The sequence below is a fragment of the Stomoxys calcitrans genome, chromosome 3 (assembly GCF_963082655.1).
Source record: "Stomoxys calcitrans chromosome 3, idStoCalc2.1, whole genome shotgun sequence".
Lineage (NCBI taxonomy): Eukaryota > Metazoa > Arthropoda > Insecta > Diptera > Muscidae > Stomoxys > Stomoxys calcitrans.
Genome location: NC_081554.1, coordinates 113,767,353 through 113,794,105, shown reverse-complemented (window position 1 = coordinate 113,794,105; position 26,753 = coordinate 113,767,353). Strand labels below are relative to the sequence as shown.

The window sequence follows — 26,753 nt, the reverse complement described above, 5'->3', positions numbered from 1 at the left end:
AATCGGATGAGAATTGCGCGCTCTATTGGCTCAAGAAGTCAAGATCCAAGATCGGTTTATATGACGGCTACACCAGACGGACATGGCTAGATCGACTTAAAATAACATGACGATCAAGACTATATATACTTTATGGGGTCTCAGATGCATATTTCGAGGTGTTACAAACAGAATGACGAAATTAGTATACCCCCATCCTATGGTGGGGGGTACAAAAACAAGCAAAAGCGTGAACTTAGCACGCCGGCCGGGCCGAATCTTATATACCCTCCACCATGGATCGCATTTGTCGAGTTCTTTTCCCGGTATCTCTTTTCTGGCCAACAAAGGATAAAATAAAATAATTGCTATGCTATAGGAGCTATATTAAGTTCTGGTCCGATTCGAACCTAAATAGAATTGAATGTTGGAGACCATAGGAGAAATCATTATGTGAAATTGCCGCCAATTCGAGTAAGAATTGAATCCTTTATATGGGAGCTGTAACAGGCTATAGACCGTTTCAGACCATACTTGAGACGTATCTTGAAAGCCTTAGGAGAAGCCGTTGTTCAAAATTTCAGCAAAATCGGATAATAATTGCGCCCTCTAGAGGCTCAAGAAGTCAAGACCCTAGATAGGTTTATATGACAGCTATATCAGGTTATGGATCGATTTGAACCATACTTAGCACAGTTGTTGGAAGTCGTAACAAAACACGGATAATTGCGCCGTCTAGTGGCTCAATAAGTCAAGACCACGATAGGTTTATATGACAGCTACTTCAGGTTATGGTCCGATTTCAACCACACTTAGCACGATTGTTGGAAACCATAACATTTTGTGCAAAATTTCAGCCAAATCGGATAAGAATTGCGCCCTCTAGTGGCTCAAAAAGTACAAATCTAAGATCGGTTTATATGACAGCTATATTAAAACATGGACCGATATGGCCCATTTACAATCCCATCCGACTTACACTAATAAGAAGTATTTGTACAAAATGTCAATCGGATAGCTTTACTCCTTCGAAAGTTTGCGTGCCTTCGACAGACAGACAGACGGACGGAAATGACTAGATCGACTTAAAATGTAATGACAATCAAGAATATATATACTTTGTGCGGTCTTAGACGAATATTTCAAACAGAATGACGAATTTAGTATACCCCCATCCTATGGTGGAGGGTATAAAAATGTCAATGTAACTCTTTGTTTAAAATATAATAGTAGCAGTTATTTTATCTGCTGTTTTTTGAACTCGTTCCAAAATATGCAAATTGTAGATAATTGGAAACAATTTGACGTTATATTTGTAACATAGGAAGCCAATGTCATGTCTACATTGAATCGTTTTGCTTATATCTTTTTGAAAAACAGCTCAACTGTTCACACTAATTGAGATTTTTTTTGGCTATTAAATTTTTTCACACTTCATCGTAAATGTTATGATGCACTGTCGTTAGATTTTTTATCTTGCTTCATATGTAAAATGTTGTTTATTTTATATACATTTTTTTTTTTTTTGAAAAATTTAATTTTTGTTTTTTGACAACGAACTTTTCAGCAACGAAACAACGAACTTTTCAGCAGTCAGCCTGCTGTTCTGAAATTGCCGAACTATTGCTGTAATAGCACCAAAATTAGGCAGTGTTTGCTATTTTCAGCAGACTATTTTTCGACATTTCTTCGCACCAATCGGTACGAGCCTTTTTTGAGCGATTGTCAAATTGTACGGAATTCAACGAGACCAAACCTTTTTTACGGCATAGAGTTCATGCAATATCGAACGTACGCTGGTGGCAGAAACGCCCAAGGATGCCTCTATCTCATGGTACGTCAAATGACGATCCTGCATAAATACTTGCACGGCATAAACGTTCTTTGGCACAATGGCCATTTTTGGATGACCTTCACGGAATTTGAACTTAAGCGAGCGTCGGCCACTACTGAATTCATTAAAACAGTTCATTCATAGTGCAATAGGATGATGCTTCATCGTCATACAAAGATTAAAGAACATCAACGCCCTCTTGTCGTGATAATCCACTTCGAAAGTGGTGAAAATGGTCGCAGGAAAATGTTCACCGGCTAATTCAATTTTTTGTCAACTTCATTTTTTGGCTGTAAACAATACACATGATAGTCGTTTGTCAACGCGTTCTGAGTACGATTAGGATAGAAAATGTCAAACTTTCCAATGGAAATGTCACATTGAACTTGGCAACACTTGGTGTTGCCTTGGCCAGAAATGTATATAGCAGCCCTCGAACATGCATACTTTAGCTTTATCCTTTTGACATATATTCAGGTTTGTTATTCCCCTAACAACTATGTTTCAAGTCTCAAATTCATTTATTTTGGGGTAACCGTAAAAAAAAAAATATTTGTATTTTTGGTACCTCATTCGTGTAATAATGATATCTGTGAACATTTGAAAAACAATATCTCCAAAATACAAATTTTACAGGGGAGCGAAAATAGCACATAAAAGTAGTAAAAATACATGTTGTTTGCCAAATTTATTTTAAGCACGAAAATTTAAATTAGTGCTTACTATGTCGAATAATGTTTTTTTTTTTTTGTAAAACTGGCATATTTTTATTTTTATTTTTTTTGTTTTATCAAAAGCACTCTTTAAAAACAATTAGAGGCATACAATAAGTTGTTTTGTCAAAAGGACTTTGCGTTCATTTTTTGAATCTTTTAGAAAACGGGCAACTATTTTGATTTATGTTCTTTTGTCATACGCAATTTAAAAAAAATAGCAGAGATATGTATGTTGTTTGACATATTGCATAACTTTGAAACCAAAATCGCAAAAAAATCCTGGTAAGACAGGAAGAACCGCCTTCAAAAGAAACATTTATAACAAAATTCTTGGATTTCCAGATATGCATGAGGATGTATGTATGTATGAGGTTTTGTCAAGTGTTCACAGATATGCTTTTTCAGGGAGTGACAGGGAATATGAAAGAGAGGGAAAAGAAGAATATGGAAATACATAGTTCAAAGTCCACACTAAGATCCCAGTTAAAAGCTTTCAAGATCTAGAGAATGAAATTATTTTAAACTCTTTACCTGTTCAACAAGCCGCATAACTTTTATTCATGACACGTGCGTGCAAGATGTATAACAATTATCTTATTGAAAAATGTTGATGAGAAAATGATAAATTAACCATTTTCGGAGAGTATCTATATTTGAGTCTTGCAATATCGACAATCTGCAAATAAATAAGAGAAAAATAATAGCAATTTGATAAAAAATTCAAAGAGGAAACTTTTGACAATCTAAACTTGTACACGAAAAAAACGTAAAACATATGGGCTATCGTTGCGACAAACAAATCTATTTTATTGGGGAAACATTATTTGTCTTGTAACTGCGTTACATATATCCCCATTTTTTAACATAAATCGTAAATTTGCCACTTTTTGACGAAAAAGAGACTTTGTTAATGGTAAAATCATTAGAAACTTGATTTGCGGTGAAGAATAGATCTTTTACGCGAAAATTCAAAAATTAATTTAAGCCAAACATTTTTTGTTTACAGCGAGAGATACTTCGTTACACCAAACTATGAAAGTTTGCCTTTTTTATCTATTCTGTCTCTTCCTTTTGTCAGAGAGTGTGAGCGGATATGATTTTATTTCATTGAGTCAGGATGACAGCAGTCGGTATTGGGATATTCTTTTAATTTTCGTTTCATTGTGACATTGTTCACAGCTCTTGCTAACACATTTACATTTTGAGCGGCATTTGGCATATTCCTTGATTTCAAGCAACCTTCGGAGAATGCAGCTTCCTTTAGACGAACCACAGTCAAGGCTATTGCTATGATACGGACGCCTATTGAAATTGCGGCCATGACATGCCTGTGGACGTTGAATATGGCAGCGTAGTCAGCAAGCAAAACAAAAGCTATCCAGCCTTCAAAGTAAAAGGATGAACCAGCCCTTTGCTGCAGTGTCGAAAATATTTACTTTCTCTTTGCAAAACGTTTTCCATTTATGTGGGCACGTTTCAATCCATTAATAAATACCCAAACGAAATTGCCTTGGCAATCTTTTGATATAATAAAGTAAGGCCATGGCGATGGTGAAGGTAACACAAATATTTCATGCTAAAACGAACATAGACACAATAGTGCATCAATCCGCCCATTGCAAATTTCAAATTTTGCCCATGAACATTCCACTAAGGAACAGGGGCAAATTTACATATCATATATCAATGAGTGCAGTCCGATTCAAGTTTAAGCTCAATGATAAGGCGCCTCCTTTTTATAGCCGAGTCCGAACGGCGTGCCGCAGTGCGACTCCTCTTTGGAGAGAAGTTTTACGTGGCATAGTACCTCACAAATGCTGCCAGCATTGGAAGAGTAAAACCACAACCGCTGAAATTTTTTCTGATGGTCCCGCCAGGATTCGAGCCCAGGCGTTCATCGTCATAGGCGGACATGACAACCTCTGCGCTACGGTGGCCTCCATAACCAAGGAAAAATATATAGAAGTATTTTCTAATGTAATACATTGAATGAACCGGAACATTATTATATTTTTCATTGGGTCTTTTATCGAAAACATTCAAATTTTTCTAGATTCACATGATATTGATGATTCATGCGATTTGGTTTTCATTTTAGACATTCTGAGAGGCAAAACATAACTCAGGTTAATGGAACACGTAGATAACCTTTCGTAACAAATAAATATTCGTATTTGATGGACGCACAAGAAGTTAATTGGAGAAATTAGAATATATACAGATTTATAATTAAATAGACTCAACAATCAAAAATTGAGGCCATTGTAACGCAGAGGTTAGCATGAAAGCCAGGGTTCGAATCCTGGTGAGAAAATTCACTGTTCAAGGTGTTAAAACAGAATATCGGTCAATATGGCAGCTACATATAAGTGTAACCCGATCTGAACCACATAGGGCACGGATGTTGAAAAGCCCAACATCGGTCACTATGGCAAATTACAGCAAAATCGGATGAGTGCGCCTTTTATGGGCCCAATACTTTAAAATGGGAGATCGCTCTATATGGCAGCTATGTCTTAATATAGACCGATAGAAGCCATATTGAATGCGGAAGTCGTAGGGCCTAACACAGCTCACTGTGTCACAATCCCGAGAAATCGGGTAATAAGCGCTGATTTTATGGGCCTATGAACTAAAATTGGGAGATCGATGTTATGACAGCTATATCTAACTATAGACCGATCTGAATCATATAGGTCACTATGCCAATGATCAGCGAAATCGGACAATAAATGCGCCTTTTATGGGTTCAAGAACTTAGATTGGGAGATCGGTCTATATGACAGCTATGGTGAAATACAAGCAGATGGGGGCCATATTGAACAAGGCAATATTTCAGCGAAATCGGGTAAAAAATGCTCCTTTTATGGGCCGTAAGACCGTAAATCGCGAGTTCGGTATATATGGCACCTATATCCAAATAAAGACCGAACGGATGTCGGAAGCCTGACATAGATCCTTGCGCCAAATTTCAACAAATTCGATAATAATAAATGTGGTTTTAGTGGGCCTAAAACCTTAAATCGGAAGATCGGTTTATATGGGGCTATATTAAGTTACAGTCCGATATAAGCCATCTTCGAATTTAACCCGCCTATGTAAAAAGAAAGAATTTGTGCAAAGTTTCAGCTAATTATCATATTTTTTAATGCCTGTAGCGTGATAGATTTTTACAACGATCAAGAATATATATATACTTTATAGGGTCGGAAATGGATATTTCGGTCCTTCGATGGTGAGTATAAAAATATTCTTTATTTTTATAAACCGGTACAGGGGCGAATGTTGGGTTGGCTTTATTTATAGGTCGATTATGGATTCCAACCCAACTTCGTTGAGTTGCCAACGGCCAAATTTGTTATAGAAATAACCATTTCTGCATACTTTTTTATACTCACCACCGAAGGATGGAGGTATATTCATTTTGTCATTCCGTAAAGTATATATATTCTTGATCAACGTAAAAATCTAAGACGATCTTGCCATGTCCGTCCGTCTGTCTGTTGAAATCACGCTAGTCTTTAAAAATAGAGACAGATTTTTTTTTGTTCAGTTCAAAGATGGGCTAAATTGGACTAAATCTTGAAAAAGCCCCCATATAGACCGATCCGCCAATTTAGGGTCTTAGGCCCATAAAAGCCACATTTATTATCCGATTTTGCTAAAATTTAGGACAGTGAGTTGTGTTAGACCCTTCGACATCCTTCTTTAATTTGGTCCAGATCGGTCCAGATTTGAATATAGCTGCCATATATACCGATCGCTCGATTTAAGGTTTTGGTCCCATAAAAGGCGCATTTATTGTCCGATGTCGCCGAAATTTGGGACAGTGAGTTGTGTTAGGCCCGTCGACATCCTTCTGCAATTTGACCCAGATCGGTTCAGGTTTGAAAATTGAAGCCATATAAACCGATCTCTCGATTTAAGGTTTTAGGCCCATAAAAAGCGCATTTATTGTCCGATTTCGCCGAAATTTGGGACTGTGGATTAAGTTAAGCCCCTCGACATCGATCTAGGCAATTTGGCCAATCTCTCGATTTAAGGTTTAGGTCCCATAAAAAGAGCATTTATTGTCCGATGTCGCCGAAATTTGGAACAGTGAGTTGTGTTAGGCCCTTCGACATTCTTCATCAATTTGGCCTAGACCGATCCAGATTTGAATACAGCTGTCATTAGACCGATCTCTCGATTTAAGGTTTTGGGGCCATAAAAGCCGCATTTATTGCCTGATTTCGCCGATATTTGGGACAGTGACTTGTTCTCGACATTTTTTTGAAACTTGGCCCAAATCGGTCCAGATTTGGATATAGCTGCCATATAGACCGATATCTCGATTTAAAGTCTTGGCCCCATAAAAGGCGCATTTGCACTGATATTTGACACAGTGACTTATGTTAGGCTTCTCGACATCCGTGTCGTATATGGTTCAGATCGGCTTATTTTTAGATATAGCTACTAAAAGGACCAATATTTTGTTGTACACAATTGGACATTGACTTGTTCTTATTAGCATTTGGTCCAAATCGGAACATATTTCGATATCGCTGCTATGGAGCATAAGGTTTGCATTTTTCACCGGATTTTGACGAAAGGTGGTTTACATATATACCCGAGGTGGTGGGTATCCAAAGTTCGGCCCGGACGAACTTAACGCCTTTTTGATTGTTACAATTTATTTAGTAGTTGAACCTTCAAAACACTGAAATCGAATGAAACTGGCAAAAATTTGCAACTTTATAATAAGTTTTACGGTTTGCGGTCTGAATTCACAAAACTTAATGCAGCCTTAATATAGGATTATTTGACAGTTCTAAAAAAGAAATCTGTCAAATAAACCTATCTACATCTACATTAAGTTTTGTGAATAAGGCTCCTATTTGTAAGGCTATTTTGCGTATCTAACTACGGTTCACAGTTGAATTAATAGATCAATTGCCAAACCTTCAACGATATTTTGACCTTCATTTCAGATTTTTGTCTTTAATTACAAGACGCAAAGTTAAGGATTTGTTAACCTACCATTTAAAATAAAAAATCCTTAATATAAAGGAACATATTTTCACCAAAGGGAAAGCATCCTGAAAATGATAGAAAATTGATCATATCATTGCTTTTCTTTGGCTCGAGTTTTTAAAATTAGGAAAAAAATTGTTTAGTGTATATAACGCCTTTACCCATTTAAAGGAATTTTTAATGAATTCAGTAGCATTTTGTTTTGTTTTAAGAACAGTGATGCTTCTTTTTTCAACGAATGCTACTTTTGGACCACTTTTGAAATTTTCCAACGGTACAAGGTAGAATACTTAGAAGTGATCTGGGATAGGAAACTAAATTGCAAGTGTCACATTCAGGAGCGTACCGAGAAGGCATACAGATGTTGAGCACTAAATAGGCGGGCAGTAGGGTCGAAATGGGGCCAGATTCCGAAGATAGTCCACTGGCTCTACAAGAACATGATTAGACCAATACTTACTTACGCTTTAGTAGTTTGGTGGACTGCGATGGAGAAAAAGTGCAACGTTAGGATAATACAACAGGTTAAGAGAAAATGTTGTCTTGACATAGGCGAACCGATGAGGACGACGACCAACAGGGCACTGGAGACTATTCTAGATATCCGACCCATAAACATACAGATTAAATGTGAGGCAGCCATTGCGGAAATGAGACTTAAGGCGATGGTCATACCATACCGATCGGATTCCTGAGAAGACACTCGAGGTCGATTGCGAGGCACTGCTGACAGCAGCACAGTCTTGGATTGACGGAACCCTGGTATTGCCATTTGGAAGATCATGCTACACAGATGGATCAAAGCTAGAGGACAAAGTGGGCCTGGTGGTCTACATTGAAAACTCAGGGACTGTGGTCTGTTTTCGAATGACTGACCATAATACGGCCCTGCAGTCGGACATCCGGGTGGTCACGGAATGCGTGAGGGGGTGTGGTGTGAACGCGCGGACATCGAGTGTTTACATCTTTATGGACAGTCAACTAGTCATCCGGCCAGAAACAGGGGGAAATGAAGAGCAGACGGAACAGGGGGGAAATGAAAGAGCAGACGATTTGACAGTCAAGGTAAAAGGACTACCACCAATAAAATTGGTTAACCCGACACCTTTCAGGTCGACATAGTCCGAGATTAGGGCGTGGGCGACGCACGACACTGTGACACTATGAAACAGCGAAACGGTCGGTAGGACGGCGAAAATCATGGGCAGATCCGGATCGTGAGAAGACGAGGCTAGTACATAAGGAAAGTAAGACGAAGTTCAGTATAGCTTTCGGGATCATAACGGGAAACATAGAACTACGAGCTAATTTTTAAATTCTCTAAGGTTATACCACTACCCAAAAATTGCAGGGAGCTTCGGCCCATTTCTATTTTGTGTTTTCTGTCCAAAGTCTTCTGGAATATAATGTGTAGGCAGGTGTTTTCGTAAATAAATGAAACTTCTCTTTTATATGAGTAGCAGTCAGGTTTCCATCCCGGACATTCGCTCAATGAAATTTGTCATTCAAAGCAGCAGAAATGTTTGCTAAATATTTTTTGCTTACTAAAAAGGCAAACAAAGTGCTGTTGATTTAGCACACAAGCCTGCTAAAAAAAATTGAAAAAAAAAATAAAAAATATTTGCTGTAAATAAGTTTGGTTTTTATTTTATGCCATTATTAATGTTTGTATTTTATGGCTGGTCATGTGTTTTGATACCTTTCCGCATTTTTTCCAAATGGAGTCCAACTAATGACCATGAGAAATTTTGTTGGAAGCGAAGACTTTGTGGAATATTACTGAAAACGAATTATCAGATTCCATTGGTGGCAAAAGTCGCTCGTCAATTGTATTGCTCAGTTAATGTTAATGTAATGTGGAGCGGACGTGTTTTCATTTCGCTCCTAAAGAAAAAAAATATCCGTATCTCGATATAGGTACTACCTATTACGAAAAATTTTAAAGCCTTCTTGGAGTTGTCTCGAAATGGACTCCAACGACCCAACTGCTGCGGTGTGGCGTCAGACAGCAGCGTGTTGTTCTCCCCTCCTATAGGTGTGGGTGCCTTGGCACCTGTTGTCGAGAGTTATGCTTCAAGCACACAACTAGTCGTCAGACTTATAATGAGGAAGAGACGGATAAACTAGAGGGATGCACAGTTCGTCCCCGGCCCTTACGTAAAGGTGGTGTTTTCGACTCGGTTTCATACAGGGACGGTGTCAATGAAACAGTCATCGCAGCCGAATCGAGAGAAGAGGGCAGCGGAATGACGGCAGAAGTGAGCGATGGATTTACTAAGCTCACAAGCAGACCGAGAAAGCGATCCGGGGCACGACGAAAGGGACAGAGGAGTATGTACCGGCAGCGCAATCGGGCGAAAGTGCAGGATACTGGAAGGGAGTGAACAGACATTCTGAGCACTTCTACGGAAGCTGGAAAAAGAATCAAATCTTCCGAATAGCATAACACTGCCAAAATGCTTAAGAAGAAAAAGAGCTCCCCGCTTTCAAGTACTCTTGGGAAAACAAAGTCAGCCATCCTGCAATGGAGGCTACATAATGTGTCCTGCGGAGGTAGACAAAGTCGGTACAGGAACGAAGGAAGCGCGCACGGCCCCTAAGTCATCATGGGGGACTGTGACTTCCAAAAGGAGGCCACAGCCATCACGGAAGAGGAAGATTGTCGCTGAGAATGGTAAGAAGCCGCTCTCTTTCGCCAGAGTGGCAAGTAAGCACAACAGAGAAGAGCTGATTTATGCAGTCATCAATATCGGCAGTGCATCCGGCAGGATTCCACCAGATCCATCGGTCCCAAGTGGAGGACTTAGTTAACGATCGGATTTTCGAACATGTGTGGAACTCTGTAAAGGATCCACCCATACAAATAATGAGCTGCTGCGTTATGCGTCGGCGGAGTGTATTGATACCGTCAAACAGCTCGTCAGAGGTATCTACGCTCCCTAGGAGGGCGTAAAGCTCGACCAGGTAAAAAGATGGACATCCCCCAGCTCACAAAGGCGACGGTCCTTATCAAGGGACGGAGCAGTAAATTTGCGACGGACGCATGTTGGGATACTTGATCAAGCAAAACCAAGGTTTGGTCGCAGAGAAGAGGGAGGTCTTCTACAGGGAGGAGAAGGACGAACTCTCCTTGTGGTTAGAAATGATCAAGGTGACTTAATACCGCCCAACGAACAGAGGGCTGACGACGAGACAATCACTGCCTCTCTCAATATTGGAAATACTTGGATAAACAAATATCCTAATACTAAAATATCATGTAGCCCAGTGGCGAGAGACCCAACACATCCTAACAAACAGGGCCCCGACGACGGGCCCGTCACCGACTTAAAGAATCGGAAGATAGGTAAAGATCCTAATACTGAAACATTAGGTAGCGCAGTGACAGGAATCTCAATACAGCCCAAACGACAGGAAGCCGACGATGGTACCATCACCTACTCACAAGAAGACCATTTACTTAAGATTCGGAAGACTAGGATAGGCAAAGAACCTAATACGATGACATCAGACAGTGCAGTGACATGAAGTCAAGGTAGTCTAAAGAACAAGGAGCAGACGATGCGATCATCACCTACTCCCAGATGCCCATCTACTGGAGGACCAATGATTGAAGTAATCCAGATAAACCTCCACCGGAGCGAGAGTGCTACACACGTTCTAATGGAGAAAATCAGCAAGGGCAAGATTCATATTGCCTTAATTCAGGATCCATGAACGACCCGGAACAAGGTTTCTGGACTGAACCATATCAACTACTAATTATTCTATGCTAACACTAGTACTCGACCGAGGACCTGCGTTATTTGTCATAAAAATTTGAATTATATATTTACCCCAGGGTTGTCAACGTCGGATGCAACAGTGGTGAGACGGTGGAGCGTACCTGGCATTACTTTATCTGTCTTTCGACTCTCTGACACCGCCATCCACGTCAGAGCTGCAACGGCTTGTGAGGAAAGCAAAACAGACAGGAAAGAAGGTACTAATAGGGTGCGATGCGAACTCTCATCACATTTCGTGGGGTAGTACCAACACTAATAAGCGGTGACAAGCCGGTTAGCAGAGTTCTTGAATACTAACGACCTAATAACACTTTATATTGGTAACCCAACTGGACAAAACTCGGAAGGCTACTCAGAAGAAGACTTTGGTAAGATAATTTAGATTGTCCAAGCATAGAAGACATTGACGACATAGGAGTGAGAGCAGAGACAAGGGAGTTCATGTTGAGGCCCATATTACACAGGATACGACGGGACTAACGGAGACACCGGAATCTTGGAAAAATTATGTTGATCGAAGGTTTATAATTACGGAATTTATGGTAAAGAAATCCTTGAGGAGCTTTAAACTATTAAAGTCACCTGGATCTGAAGGAATATTTCCGGCGTTACTACAAAAAGAGGCAGACTGTCTGGCGCCCCACCTCGCCAATATTTTCACAGCGTGCCAGAGTTGGATATACTCCGAAAGCCTAGCAGGAGGCAAGGGTGATATTTACACCCAAGCCCGGCAAGGCAAGTTATGCGGCACCAGGCCTACAGACCTCTAAGCCTTACGTCCTTTTTACTCAAAACCATGGAACGTATTGCGGACACCATAGTAAAAAGTAGGACATCCAGCGAACTGCTCACTACGTGGACGAGCCGTAGGCTCGATATGGGGTCTGGAGTCCTCTGGCTTTACAGAAGCGTGGTTAGACCAATACTTCCTAACGCTCTAGTTGTTTGGTGGACTACTATGGAGAAAAAGTGCAACATAAGGACCATACAACAGGTTCAGAGAACATGTTGTTTGGCATAGGCGGAGCGATGAGGACCACGCCCATTAGAGTATTGGGTACTATTCTAGATATTCGATCAATTAGCATAAAGATTTAGTATGAGGCAGCCTCTGCGGCTATGAGACTTAAGGCAATGGGAGAGTGGACTGAGGATGGGAGCAGCTCATACCATCGCGGTATAATCGAAGCGACGTTAGGAAACCTGGAAGGGAGGGAAGAGCCTAAGATTAACCTTGAGGTCGAGTGCGAGGCACTGCTGAAACCGACACAGTCGTGGATTGACGGGACCCTAGTATTGCCATCTGGAAGATCATGTTACAGAGTGGGCCTTGAGAACCCAGGGACTGAGATCTGTTTTAGACTGCCTGACCATACTATGGTCCTGCAGGCGGAGATCCCGGCGATCTCGGAATGCGTGAGGTGGTGTGGTGCTAACGCGAGGAATTCGAGTGTGAACATCTTTACGAACAGTAAAATTGCCATAAGGGTCATATCAACCAGGACGGTAAGGTCACGAACAGTGTTGCCGTGTAAGAAGGTGATTAACGCCTTCTCTGGGGATGACAAAATCCGCAGCGTTTGGGAGTCAGGCCATAACGGAGTAAAGGGGAATGAAAGGGCAGACGATTTGGCGTTGAAGGCCAAAATGTTGCCGTCAATAAACTTGGTTAACCCAAAGTCTTTCGGGTCGACGGAGTTCGAGTTATGAGCGTGGGCGACGAATGCGCAAGCAACCCTGTGGAACAGCGAAACAGTCGGTAGGACGGCGAAAATCCACATCGTAAAAAAACAAGACTAATACTGGGAGGAAGTAAGAAGGTGGTCAGTATAGCTATTGGCATCATGACGGGACACATAGGACTACGAGCTCACGTATGTAGTGATAGCATGTGTAGAGTATGCGGGGAAGATGATGAGACGTTGGAGCATTTCCTTTGTCATTGCCCGGCTTTCGCGTCTAACAGATACCGCCACTTAGGTGGGAAAACTATACCGGACATGAACCAACTTAGGGGAGTGGCATGGAAAACAATTAAGGATTTTGAAATTAGCGCACAACAAGCCGATTACTGACTTAGGTGTATGTCCATAGTGGCATTGGGCGGATTAATATCCGCACGATCTTTTCAACCTGACCTAACCTAACCTTATGTTCTCATAACTGTTGATGATACTGGATATTTCATAGGTAAAAAGAATATGGAATGTTAACTGCCACTGTATTGTTAACGAAAAGTTCGTAAACAAATTGGCATTTGCAAACATCCACTGCGGCACACATTTCCATTGGCCTACTTGTTAGAATCTCAGTCATGAAACTTCTTTAATGTCCCTTTTACCATATATGTTGTTTTCTTGGACTATGCTGCAATGCCACTGACACATACATATCTCCGTTCGCGTACTGGTAAATATCTCATTCATAAAACTTCCTTGAATTGAAATCTCAATGAGCCGAATTTTTTTTCATTTGTTCCTGCCTGTCCCTTTATCATAAGCACAACAGCACTTGTATGCTAAATTTTTTCCCATTTTTGGGCTACCTACCGCAACATCATTTGACCCTTGCTTTCCCTTGATAATAAGTACAAATGCAGGACTTGCGTGCAATGTAACGACAACGTTTTGTCCCTCGCTGCTATCTATTCCCTACTGCTGCTGTTGTTTGTTTTTTGAAAACCCTTTTTTTATTGCCTTTTTTCCAGTGTTGGGTGTGATTACTTGAAACCCTCTTTTATTCCTATCACTTGAATATTGTTTGTTTTACACACCACGCGTGTTCTGGGGAATGGTGAACTATTATTTTGTTTGTCTGATACTACCGACCACGTGTTTTGATTATTTTAGGTATTTTTTTTTTTTGGTAACGATCAAATAATAAAAAAATTTTCTCTTTTAGTTTTCTCTCCTTGCAACAAACTTATTATAAATTAAGCAGCAGTAACTTTCAGCCAATAACAGACTTTTCAGCAGTCATGCTGCTGTGCTAAAATTGCAAACATTTAGCTATAACAGCAGACCTTTTGCTGTAGTAGCAGTAAAATTGACTACAAACAGTCAGAAGACATTGCTTGCTACTATCAGGAGACTTTTCTAAGAGGGTAGCTGTATTAGCGCTATAGCAGATGTCGTGGAGGACTTTAGAAATAACTTGGAGAATGACGAATTGAACCTACTTGTTCTCCTGGACCATTCTAAGGCATTCGATACTGTCGGTCACACAATGTTGGCGGCATCTGTTTCATTTTTCGTTTTCGTTGGTTCGTTTACACAATCCGTGGTTTCACAGTCATCTGTGTCCAGTCTCTTGCCTGTTATTTGAGGGACGCCCCAGGGTGGCCACCCTAGCGCAGAGGTTTGCATGTCCGCCTATGATGCTGAAATTCTGGTCTCGAAGCCCGGCGAGAACACCAGAAGAAAAAATTATTTTAAGCGGTGGTTATCGGCTCCAAACGCTGGCGACATTTGTGAGGCACTTTGCCATGTAAAAGGAGGCCCTTACCATTGAGGTAAAACTTAAATCGGACAGAAGTTTGCCCCTGTTGCTTAATGGAATGTTCATGGTCAAATTTGCAATTTGCATTTTGCCCCAAGATTTGATTTTGGATTATATTCTATTGTATTTATATGGACCGCCAGATCAGCTCGCATTTGCGGATGATGTGCAGGTCCATATTGGTAGCCCTAAGGAACGTCTGGAGGACCATGCTAGAATGATGAACCATGACCCGTCTAGGATTTATATGTGGGCAAATGCTAATGGTTTGTGCCTTAATCACTTGAAGTCCAAGTGCATGGTTATTAAGAAAAGGATTTCACGTTACACTTGTGATTCTGTTGTTGTTGTTGCTTATGAAAGATTGGAGATAGCAAAGAACTTGGGGAACATTCAACAGTACCTTATCCGGGACAGACTATTTTAATGCTGCTGTTAGTCAAGGGTATTCTAAGAAGCTTCGCTCACTTTGTGCCAACCAACAATTAACACCTTTTTGGGGTAAGAATACTATTAGCGATGTCCTATATTGTACCAAGGAGGTTAATCTACGGTTGTGAACTACAACAGTGTAGAACGTTAGGTTTATGGGCTTGGTCGCCGTGACTTTACATTTCAGAAGTCGAGATCTTTGTCTTTGACCTTTTCACATAAGATAATCCATACACAAACACCATCTCATTTATTTGAGAGAATTAGATTTGCAAGGTCAAAAAGAGGAAAGAAATCAATTCCAATGATACACCGTGACTTAGCCTCTCAATGGCATCTATTTATATTCGCCATTCAGCTTTGGAACAAACTATCAATAACGCTGAAACATTCAAAGGAAAATTACTAAATCACTCTAAGGACTCTAGATAACGGTAGTTTGATTTGATTTGTAAAAGGTAAAAATTTTTACTACAATATTTTATTATATTTTTGTTTTATTACTCTACTCTCATTTTGGTAGTTTTAAGCTCCTCTTATTATACAATATTCAATTTATTTTTTTTTCTTTCATGGTATTTCATTATTTATTTTTGATCTAAAGCCATCGTAGCGCAAAGGTTAGCATGAACGCATGGGCTCGAATCCTAGCGAGACCATCAGAAAAAAATTTCAGTGGTGGTTTTCCCCTCCTAATGCTGGCGACATTTGTGAGGTACTATGCTATGCTAAAACTTCTCCCCAAAGAGGTGTCGCACTGCGGCATGCCAATCGGACTCGGCTAAAAAAGGAGGCCCCTTATCATTGAGATTAAAATTGGAATCGGACACATCACTAAGTTATGTGAGAAGTTGCCCCAGTTCCTCAGTGGAATATTCATGGGCAAAATTCGCAATTTGCAATTTTTGATCTAAACCTTGTACACTTTAAAAGGATTAATTTCCCATACTACAATCACGGGTGTCAATAAGTTAATAATTTATTAATGTGGTAATTTGTTAACATCAATCCTCATGAAATTTAGTACATACACTCATAGAAAAAAGTTTGCTGAAAATAGCAAACACTGTCTGCTGCATATTAGTAGTTAAATTTGCTGCAATTGCAGCAGTAGTTCTGCTGCAATTTTAGAGCAGCAGGCTTACTGCTGAAAAGCCAGTTGTTTGCTGAAAATGACTGCTGAAACGCAAATGTAAATGTGGGTCTCTGTGGATGTTTATCATCACCACTGAATGAATACTTTCCATAAAGTTATTTCTTTAAATTTAGATGCAAAATGTCATGTCAGTCATGTTCATATTTGCAGAGCAAAAACAAAAATGGGAGATAGCTCAGACACATTTCGAAATGTATATCAATAGATGGATCAGGCAGCTTCTTTACAATAATATTCCACGAATTGAAATCATCTCTTCCAGCATAGTTTCTAAGAAAATTCTAAACAACGCCTTAAGTAATCAAAACAAGTAACAGCAGACTTGTGTATTAAAAACAGCAGATTTTGTTAGTGGAAATAGCAGTAAGAAATGTTTGCTAATACAGCAGCCCTATGTTTGCTGAAACATTGATGTTTTAGCAAACATTTTTGCTGTTTTGTATAACAATTTTGGTTGCGTGTAGCATTCTCTTATTACTGTCAAATATCCTGGAGGATTTTATCAAAATCGGTGCAGATTAGGATACAGCTTACGATTTGCACCTATAGAGCCCTACACTCAGAAAAAGTAGTCTGCTGACATCAAAAAAACACTGTCTGCTTATATCCAATTAAAAATTTTAAACATTTAATGAATCCATACAAAATTTTCGAATTTTTAAAAAAACATTTTACTCATTTGCTATATATTAATAAAAAAATAATTGTACACTTTTGAAGTATATGTTTAGTCTTAAAGCATAAATATAATAGTAGTAGTTATTTTGTGTGCTGATTTTTCATTTCGTTAAAAATTAGCAATTGTACTAAATTGAACAAAACTCTACGTTATATGCTTGCAAATTTAAAAGATAAGATGATATATAAAACTGTTTAAAAATATTTAAGAAATTTTTGAGCTTTTCGTAACTTTTTACTATTTGAAAACAGCAGAAAATGTTCGTTTCGTTTATGGCTAATTTTTGCGTGTACCCTTTCCACAGAAAACCCAACTTATGAATTTTAGCATCCCTGCCATAACGAATTTAATATGCCGACCTAGAACTATGTCTCTTATAAGTTAATTGAAAGCCGATTACTGGCTTAGGTGTATGTCCATAGTGGCATGGGGCAGATTAATATCTGCACCCTCTTTTCAATCTAACCTAACCTAACCTATAAGTTAATTGGGATTAATGATGCCATCTATGGTGTAGGACATACAAGAATCGGCGCGACCGAATCCTGTAAACATACTTGTTTTTCATATACTCAAAAAATGTGTATCCTCAACACTTATTAAAATGAACTAACCTTGGGAAATATTGAACTTTCTATGGCGCTAAAGAATTATGTGCTTGCTACGAGTTCAATAATTTCATAACAGTTATGAAATTTTTTTATATACTATTTTTACTTCCCACTGGTAAAATGTGAACTAACGAGCATTAAAAATTCAAGGTTAAATTATTGAAAAAAAAAAATAGCTATTTCCTAACTCTTCGAAGCATCTAATTGGAGATTGGCAAATTTCACTCTTGGAAGCTTCTAGTTGGAGATTACATAGCGCACTTAGTTTCGCCTGTCTCCCACCCACAAGCTATCAATTGCTCACCTGTTTTGAAGACACATTTAATATGATGCATTACAATAAAAAATTAAATAAATAAAATCAGGTGGCCGCATCAACCCAGATAAAAGAATTTTATATGTCAATTCATTTTTGAATACGCCGTACAAAAATTTAAACTTAAAAAAAAAATATTTTATAAATTGTGTTTGCTGCTGTTATGGGTTTTAAACTTAGGTTATATACTGGCACGCGACTAACAACCTCATTCACTATAAGCTTCGCCCAGGCACCTTAGGTCCATTGTGTCGCCTCGAAAGAGATTTAAATAATGCAGAAGAACGCTGATAAACTTTACCTCAGTACAATTCCAGACATTAGAATGAAGAAGATTAGGAGCTAACATGCCAGGACAAAACGGCCAGACGGTCTGGAAAAGTTCCCTCCAAGTTCCCTGCTTTAAAGCTATAGTAGTCAAGAATGGCGAAAGTACTTTTACATGAAGATAATTTAGGCAGGAAAAAGGTGCTTGTGTAGCCATAACCCTGTACCTGCTCTCGCAAGCTCAGGGCAGTCCCACAATAGGTGCTCAACCGTCTATGACTCCTCCTCATCCCCACAAATCGAACTTTAGTCCGGCATGTGTCCATCGCAAGGCCAAAGTCCCTACATTGCTATGGTTTTTCAGGACTTTCAATAGTGAGAGCGGCAACTTCATCACATCTAGGAGATGTCCCCTGAATATACCAAGATATCTGGTATTGATGAATAGTACCATCTTGATCTTTCGGGGGTTTACCCCAACCCATTGGCCAATATTGATTGGTAGCTTACTATATGCACTCTGAACGCCATGGTGACAACATCATCCTCGTAGCCAATAAACTTAACCCGTCCTTTTCAAATGTGTTGAAAATCCCACAGATATCGAAGAGCCAAAAAGAGTGCACAACCCCTCCTTGTGGTGTTTGAGCTCCAGGGGTCGATTGTGGATGGCAACTCAACTATGGTTGCGCTGCCAGAAGATAAAATCTTCTTATATATAAAAATCAGTTTGTGTTTGTTTGTTTGTTTGTATGTTTGTGTGTTCCTTATAGACTCAGAAACGCCTGAACCGATTTTCTTGAAATTTTCATAGATGGTGCATAATGACCCCGTGGTGAAAATAGGGTACTACATTTTTTGATATCTGAAGATGGGGCGGACCCTCACCCTTACCCTAATTTTCGTATACGCCAGATCTCGGAGGTGGTTGGTGCGATTTAAGCGAAATTTTGTGTGCTCTCATATAGTACCCTAAAAATAAAAATTATATATCCAAATTTTGGATGGGGTACCTAGGGGGGCCGCCCCACCCTAAACCTACCAAATATATATTTAGACCAATCACGACAATATGGGACTCAAATGAAAGGTATTTAGGATAAGAAAACGTATCTGATATCCAATTGTCGGACCAAGTGCTAGGGGGAACACCCCAACCCCTAAATCGGACATATTTACCTACCACGGCAATATGGGACTCAAATGTAAGGTATTTGCGAGTAGAATACGAATCTGATATCCAAATGTGGGACCACGTTTCTGGGGGTCCACCCCTTCCCCAAAACACCCCCCAAACTGGACTTATTTACTGACCATGGGAATATGGGGCTTAAATAAAAGGTATTTGAGTGTAGAATTAGAATCTGATATCCAAATATGGGACTAAGTGTTTGGGGGGCCGCCTATCACCAAAAACATCCCCCAAAGGGGACAAATTTACGACCATAGCAATATGGGGCTCAAATGAAAGGTCTTTGGGAGTAAAGCACTTATTTGATATCAATATTCGGGAAAAGTGTCTATGGGGCCGCCTCACCCCCACAACACCACCCAAATATTTTCTGACTATTGCAATATGAGGCTCAAATAAGAGGGTTTTTAAAGTGGAACATAAATCCGATATACATTTTCAAGGCCAACTCACTGAGTGGCCGCCCATTCCCCAAAAAACCCCCCAGGCCGGTCATGTTTGTCGACATGGAAATATGGGGCTCAAATTAAAGGTATGTGGGAGTAGACCACGTATCTGATATCAATATTAGGGGCCAACGGTCTAGCGGATGTCCCACCACCATAACAACCCCCAAATAGGACATATTTGCTCACCAAGACAATTTGGGTCTTAAAAAGAGTGGAACCTGATATTCATAGTTTTTAAGGCGAATACCCCAAACCGGACATATTTGCTGACTTTTGCAAGGAGTTAAAATGAGATTAGAAAACGAATTTGATATCTAATTTTGAGGGCAAAGACAATATGGGGTTCAAATAAATAATATATAGTAATATGAGAATAGAGCACGTTGCTGATATATTTTGCGGGCTTAGTGTTTCGGGGACCTCTCCAATTCCCCACAAACAGAAATTTTTTAGTGACCATCGCAATATGGGGCTCAAATAAAGGTATTTGGGAGTAGAATACGAATTTGTAAAGATCATACGGGATTCAGATAAAGGCACTTATATTGTTAAACTGTTACTAAAGCGATATAGTATTTTCATAGCATGGTATTTCACTAAAAGCTCTTTAATTGTCAGTTAAGTTGTCGTTATATGTGTGCAAATGTAGCAATAACAAGTAATAGCGTGATAAGTTCGGCCGGGCCGAATCTTATATACTCTCCACCATGGATAGCATTTGTCGAGTTCTTTTCCCGGCATCTCTTCTTAGGCAAAAAAACGACAAAAGAAAAGATTTGCTCTGCTACTAGAGCGATAGCAAGATATGGTCCGGTTCGGAACATAATTAAATTATATATTGGAGACCTGTGTAAAATGTCAGCCAATTCGAATAAGAATTGCACCCTTTGGGGGCTCAAGAAGTAAAGTAGAGAGATCGATTTATATGGGAGCTGTATCAGGTTATTGACCGATTTGAACCATAATTAGCACAGTTGTTGGGAGTCATAATAAAATTTGTCGTGCAAAATTTCAGCCAAATCGGATAGGAATTGCGCCCTCTAGAAGCTCAAAAGGTCAAATCCCCAGATCGGTTTATATGGCAGCTAATTAGGTTATTGACCGATTTGAACCATACTTAGCACAGTTGTTGGATGTCATAGCGAAACACATCGTGCAAAGTTTCATTCCAATCGGATAAGAATTGCGCCCTCTAGAGGCACAAGAAGTCAAGACCCAAGATCGGTTTATATGGCAGCTATATCAGGTTATGGACCGATTTAAACCATACTTGGCACAGTTGTTGGATATCACAACAAAACACGACGTGCAAAATTGCATTTCAATCGGATAAGAATTGTGCCCTCTAGAGGCTCAAGAAGTCAAGACCCAAGATTGGTTTATATGGCAGCTATATCAAAACATAGACCGATATGGCCCATTTACAATCCCAACCGACCTACACTAATAAGAAGTATTTGTGCAAAATTTCAAACGGCTAGCTTTACCCCTTCGAAAGTTAGCGTGATTTCGACAGACAGACGGACGGACATGGCTAGATCAAGAATATATATACTTTATGGGGTCTCAGACGAATATTTCGAGTAGTTACAAACAGAATGACGAAATTAGTATACCCCCATCCTATGGTGGAGGGTATAAAAAATGAAACCCCAAAATATTCTGTATGTGGAAGGCAGGTTGTTTACGTACTTTCAAAAGCAACACAAATAATTATTTGGATTTAGCTACACAACATTTAAGGTTGTCGACATCCTTCTTAGAAAATGTTGGGTTAGCGATGGGTTAAAATAGAATATTTTTGAGTCGGATGGTCCAATAAAATGTTGAAAAAACCCATGAGGTTTTGAAAGAAAAAATATTTTTTTACAGTTAAACCATGACATTACCCCTATATTGTTTTGGGGGTGCCCTGGTTTTGGTTAACCAGTTTTAATCGTGGAAAAAACGGATAAGCGTATTTATATAAACGTTATCTGGGTTATTCAGTAATAATTTGGAACCAAGTGTTGGAAAACGTCGCATAATTCAAGCAAATGTTATCTACAACCAACCGTTGACCTAAAAAATAAGGCTCATGGAGTTCGAGATCGATAATAAAGTGATTTTCATGAGCCTTTTATGCCCGTCAAAGCATCTGGCATCAATCTAATAGACCAAATTGGAGAGTTGATCGAAACATTATTCAGCTAATTTGTCAATATCGGTATTTCGATTCCAATATGAATGTAGATACAGTTCCTAAATACGAAACTTACCAAAAATTTTCGATTTCATTTTACAACTGCAAACAGTGTTTTCTAGCACAAACCTTTTCTTTCTTAACGTACTCAAAAAGTTATGAGTTATATATATTGGGGTAACTATTCTTTTGTCTTTGTTTTTCTAATAAAATTGATAAGCAATTATTTAATTTCATATAGCACTACGCTTAGATGAGGAACAAACAAATAAGGCAATGGAAACTGTGCATTCATACATGCCCTGACTTCACTCTGGGTATAGGCCGGATGTATAACTTTTCTTATCTGGAAGATGGCGCAAACAACAAGACAAATTCACAATAAATTAAAAACTAATATTAAACAAACGCCATCATGGGCCATTCGAGAAGTTTTGCGCAAACAGAAAAGTAAACAGTCAAATCTTAGCAACTGTAAAAGATAACCATTTCACAAAGATAACTTCCTCATTTGCAGCTTCAGGCGATACGACTGTAGAAATAATCATGGGAGAAGCATGTTGAGGGTGACATGACTTTTTCATATGACGCGTAAACTATGTGAATGGTGAGCGATGCCGAAATTCAACCATTTGATTGCCTAAGAGTATCCATAAAGAACAGTTTTCTAATACGCTCACTCTATAATGGCAAAATTTTGATAAAAGGATTTTCAACACTTAAAAGACATGAAGTCAAAAACACGCCTTTTATGAGCTCAATATGTCTAATCGGGTGATCGGTCTACATAGCAACTATATCGAAATATGGTCCGGTAAAGACCGTATTTGGTATACATAAGTTTGTGCCGTGATCCCAAACTAAACGAAATTGTATGCAAAATTCAGTTAAACAAAGCCCTTTAAGGAGTTTAATATTTTTTTTTTTCAGAAGAACGGTCTATATAGGACAGCGACTGGGTCCGAGCCTGGTATAATATTGTATTAAGACAAATTTAAGCTCAGGCCAGGGTCACCTCTAAATTATTTGTTTAAGGTCCAAACTGAAATGAAATTCTTATTAAAAGCAAAATGGAAATCAGATCTTTTAATAAAATTTTTCCTAAAGAAAGAATTTCAGCGTAACATTCTCTTACGAAAAAACTTCAGCCAGGGCCGGACCACCTCTAAATTATTATTTTTTTAAAATAACATTTCATTGAAATTTTTAATTAAATCGTTTCTAAATACAAAATTCTTATACATTTTTTTCGAAAGTTAAAATTTTAATAAAATGTCTCCTAAAAACTAAATTTTAATGATTTTTTTTATGGAATAAATTTTAGTGAAAAGTTCTTCAAAGACAAACTTTTGCTCAGTTTTGGGCCTACCGAAATAAATTTTTTGAAGTCAAAATGTCAATGAAATTTTTTGTGCCTGCGACACTACATTTTGCCTACACTTTTTTAAAGTAATTTTATTTTGCTTTTCTATTGTAATAGAAACAAAAACAAAACCCATTGCTCTAATTTGGACACAGTTCCAATAACAAAATGAAATGTTTTTATGTAAAGATAAAACCTCAAAGACTTTTTTTCTAAAGATAACATATTAATGAAAATTTCAGTGAAATTTCTGCAGTAACATTTCTTCAATAATATCCTTGCAAACAACATTTTCTTAAAATTGTTTCTAAAGATGAATTTCAATAAATATTTTTAAAGACAAAATTTTATTCACATATTCTTCAAAAACCGAATTGCAATGTAGGATAATATTTGTATATCCTCCACCATAAGATAGGGGTATACTAATTTCGTAATATGCGCTAAGACCCCATAAAGTATATATATGCTTGATTGTCGTGACATTTGAAGTCGATCTAACCATGTCTGTCCCTCCGTCTGTCGAAAGCACGCTATATATCGAAGAAGTAAAACTAGGCGCTTGAAATTTTGTACAAATATTTCCTACTAGCGTAGGTCGGTTGGGATTGTAAATGGACCAAACCGGTCCATGTTTATAGCTGCCACATAATCCGATATTAGGTCTTGGCTTCTTGAGCCTCTAGAGGGCGCAATTCTTATCCGATTTTGCACATATCGTTGAGGAATTACTGATCCAAAAAGTATGATTTTAATCAATCCATAACCTTTATAGCCGCCTCATAAATCGATTTCCCGATTCGACTTTTTCAGCTTCTAGATTTGGTTAAAATTTTGCATATGTCAATTTGGTATGACTCCCAACAACTGTGCCAAATATGGTCTACATCGGTTGATAACCTGATATAACTGCCATATAAACCTATTTCCCAATTTGACACTCTGAGCCACTGAAGGGCTCAATTTTTACTCGATTTGTCTGAAATTTTAGAGGTGGTATTTTTATGTGACTTCTAACAGCCATGACAAGTACGGTCCATATCGGTCAATAAATTGATGTAGGTTAGGTTAAGTTAGATTTAAATGGCAGTATGCCATCAGACTCACTTAGATGTTTTCATCCATTGTGATACCACAGGAACAGAAGAAGGAAGATGCCTCCTAGTTCCTACCGTTGAACCATCCAGATCACTTTAAAAAGCCCAATAGCTTGCGAATGTTCACATCCGCTAAATCAGAGAGGTTCTCAAAGAAATGAGAACCTAAAGTGGAACTCCTTTTAACTGCTAGTGCGGGATACACACACAGAAGTTGCTCTGTAGTCTCTTCATCTTCGATGTCCTCACAGCTTCTGCAAAAGTCGTTGCTGGCAACCTTCAGTCTGTCAGCATGTTTTCCGATTAGACAATGACCTGTCATGACGGACACAATGACTGAGACGTCTGTTCTAGCCAGACCTCTTCAAGTCTAGATTAGGACACTTAGTTTTGGAATGCTCACAGCCCCCGCTTTGTGACCATCTATCATTCGTTGTCCTTCGGACCTGGTCCTGAAAACTTGGCTTACATATCGCTAGAGGCATACCCACAGATTCCTGTGTACCTAGAATGTGTAGGGTAATTCCTAGTCTCGCAAGCTCACCCGCTTTACAATTCCCTGGGATATATCTGTGGCCCGGCACCCAGAACAGGTGAATTTTGAACTGTTTAGCCATCTCGTTGAGAGATCTGCTACAGTCGAGGCGGTTTTTGTGTTCAGAAATACGTTCTCCAGGCCTGGCTGTCTGAGAAGATACTACTGCCAATCGTCGTAATGATATTATATATTAGCCATTCTACCACATTCTTAATTGCAAGGATCTCTGCTTGATACACACTGCAGTGGTCGGGTAACCTTTTCGATATGACCAGTTCAAGGTCGTTTAGTTTGGAACCATCCGTATAGAAGTCTATGTAACTTCTGTTACCAGGGATATCGTAGCTCCAATCGGTTCTATTAGTAATAGTGGTACAGTAGTTTGTACCAAAAAGCGGCTCAGGTAGGGTGTAATCCACACTGCCTGGAACATCAAGGATAACACAGTGCCCGTAGCCGCCACATGACCAATGAGAAAGCTCTCTTAATCTGACGGATGTGGTCGCTGCAATTTGGGTAGCCACAATGTCCAGAGGCATAAGATGTAGCATTAATTCAGTGCATCAGATGGTGTCGTCTTCAGTCCGGCTGTGATGCATAAACAAGCCATCCTTTGGATCCGGTTAAGTATTGAACAGTAGGTGGACGTTTGAAGCGCTGTCCACCAGACCACAACACCATATAGCGTTATAGGTCTGACAACTGCAGTATATGCCTAATGCGTGACACGCGGTCTAAACACCCTTCTTTTGCCAATGGCTCTTATGCAGGTGTATAGGGCAAGAGTGGCCTTTCTTGCCCTTTCCAAAATGTTGGATTTGAAGTTCAATTTCCTGTCCAGCAAAACATCCAGGCATTTTGCGCTTACTGTAAATAGAACATTCTCTCCACCCAAGGAGACCGGTTCCACTAAAGGCAACTTGACGTCGGTTTTACATTATTGAAAGCTCATATAGCTACATCAAGAAATGATGTATATATATATATATATTGAAAAAGTCATTCAAATGCGATCCATGGTATAGGGTATATAGGATTCGGCCCGGCCGAACTTAGAACTTAGCAATTTTTCAATAAAAATGATTTCGAAAGACAAACATTTAACAAACATTTTTCTAAGATATAATTCTACATGAATTTTCCCTCTATTCTAGTTTAATTAATTAAATTGAAATTTTATCTGTAAAAACTATTATTTAAAAATTGGTTTTAAACAAAATATGTTGCTTGTTAGTCTGCAAAACTTTAATAATGTTAATAATGATATTGGTTTCCAAAGAATCATATTTCATATTTCAATTACATGAGGAATGAAATGAACAATTTTAAGACTCGGTAATACAATTGTAATATGCTGAAATGAGCACCATGATTAATTTATATTTCAAAATAATTATTTCTAATGGAACCATTTCTTTTTCTTAGAATTCCATATTTGACAATACAGTATTTAAGGCAAGTCGGACAAATTTATCAATTCTTTAGGCTTCAACCTTAGAGTTGGGCACATTTTTTAATTTTTTTAAGAACAGTTCAAAATTTTCTTTTTAATTTTGGATTTTCTTTTAAAAAAACCTTTTTTCCATGAAACGATTTTGTAAAGAAAGATTTCCTTCGGTGTTATGTATGAAAAACTTTAATAAAAT

The 26,753-nt window shown here is 38.8% G+C and overlaps 1 protein-coding gene across 13 annotated transcripts in view; it reads right to left on the bottom strand.

Moving 5' to 3' along the window:
• LOC106081144 (solute carrier organic anion transporter family member 5A1) overlaps window positions 1-26,753 on the bottom strand; it is a 147,526-nt gene that overhangs the window by 87,716 nt on the left and 33,057 nt on the right. For 12 of the 13 annotated variants that reach the window (XM_013242904.2, XM_059365310.1, XM_059365309.1 and 9 more), the window contains one exon: window positions 3,061-3,205. The exons of the other annotated variant lie outside the window; for it this stretch is intronic. The gene's annotated coding sequence lies outside the window, so the exon portion shown is untranslated. The remainder of the gene's footprint in view (window positions 1-3,060; window positions 3,206-26,753) is intronic. 13 annotated transcript variants of the gene reach the window in all.